A 1750-nucleotide genomic window follows, 5' to 3' on the forward strand; every position below is an offset into this window, starting at 1 on the left:
TGGAGCAACCAAAGCAGTGTTTTGGAGCAGCAAAAGCGGCTTTTGGTGCAGCCAAGACAGTGTTTCGGAGCAGCAAAAGATGATTTTGGAGCAGATAATCTTAGGAAAATAAAAAGATTTGTTTTAAGTGCTGTACAAACGTGGTTTGAAAAGAACCACCGGAGCTATACCTGAAAAGATTTGTGCAGCAGTGCAATGTTCTTTGTGACAAGGGCTTTGTGTGGAAGCGCAATGGCTTGGAAGTTGTAAGGCCTTTGCAGTCTGCTGCAGTGTGGACTCTGTGGCTCACCCCTTCCTGCAAAACATGATGCAGTTCAACTCCTACTGCAGCAGCAGCTGGTGCCTTCATCCCGGATCGTTCATTGGTAGGGCAATTCGCTATACAGTCAGTGCAGAGGTGGCTCAAGACCGAAAATTAAAAAGGGAAATTCGTGACATGTACGAAGCTGCGTCAGGAGGTGTTATCTGTAGAGGTTTTCAGGGCCCCTCTCCATTGCTCAACTTGCCGTCTTTTAGCGTTATTGAGTCTTTCGTTCCTGACCATATGCATGCTGTCCTCCTCCATGTTTCTCGGTCACTTTTGAACTTGTGGTTTGACAGCAACAGTGCGGGGGCGTTCTATGTAAGAGAACCAGCAGCTGTGAGGTTCGTAGACCATAGGATGAAAGCCATCAAGCCACCATCCAAGCTGGGCAGGTTTCCCCAGGGAGTGAGCAAACAAAAACTCTGGAAGGCCCGAGAGTATCGTTCGTGGCCTTGTGCACTATTCGCTACTGGTGCTCTGCGGAATTTCGCCCGAGCCTTTTCTTGGCCACCTGGCTCCTTCTTGTGCACTCTGTTTATTACCTCGTTCACGAGGCACTCACAAGAGATGACATTAACACAGCTCAGATCTTGTGAACCGAGTTTGTGATAAAATGCAACATACTCTATGGAGATATCAACATGGTCTTCAATGTTCATCTGCTCCAGCACCCGGCAAAGGATGTCTTGCACTGGGAGCCTTTGTGGACCCCTTCTGCCTTTTGCTTCAAGTCTTACAACGGTGTGTTAGTTAAACCCATCAAGGGAAACCGTGGAATAGCGATGCAGGTTCTACAGAAGGCCATACTTAAACAGTCTATACATTTCTATGTCTTGACTAAAGGAACCGATGTAATGAAAAAGACACGTTTTTCAAAGATGAGAAAAGGTGCCACTTTGGGGACACAATCTCTGGCATAACTGTTTTGGGCAATGTGCAGCCATCCAAGTTCAGCAGTATCAAGAAAGGGTGCATTATCTCTGCTCTTGGTGCAATTCCTCCTTGTCTTTCTGTATTTTCAAGATTCATTGCTCGAGGTGTTGTGTACCACTCGTCTCAATACACACGTGCTCAAAAAAGTAACAACACCGTTATAGTCCTCTCCAGGGTGAAAAGTGTTTTATATTCGTTCAATCTTTTGTTATACGCTTAATGATGCACAGGCTTAGTTGTTAAGGAACTTGAAGTTGACGATTCAGCATTTTGTGGTGCTCCTCACATTTCGGCTGGGAAGTTTTCTTTTCTTAAAATGGTCACTGCTGCGGCAGTTCTGAGGAAGGCAGTTCGCGTGGATGTTAAAAATTCTGTGTTTTGTAAAGTTCCAAATTTTCATGAAATCAACTAATACATGCTGGGCCACATTCTTGATAGGCAGGGTCATGTTCATTCACTAGAAAAGCAGGGGAATGTTTGTTTTATATTTATTTTACAAACAGTGCCATTTTA

The 1750-nt window shown here is 44.8% G+C and overlaps 1 pseudogene; it reads left to right on the forward strand.

The window, feature by feature from the left end:
* The first annotated feature begins 444 nt into the window (after positions 1-444).
* LOC121834704 lies at positions 445-1387 on the forward strand (annotated as a pseudogene).
* The last annotated feature ends 363 nt before the right edge of the window (positions 1388-1750 follow it).

This window comes from Ixodes scapularis, unplaced genomic scaffold, assembly GCF_016920785.2.
Source record: "Ixodes scapularis isolate PalLabHiFi unplaced genomic scaffold, ASM1692078v2 ptg003926l_1__unscaffolded, whole genome shotgun sequence".
In the NCBI taxonomy this organism is placed as follows: Eukaryota; Metazoa; Arthropoda; class Arachnida; order Ixodida; family Ixodidae; genus Ixodes; species Ixodes scapularis.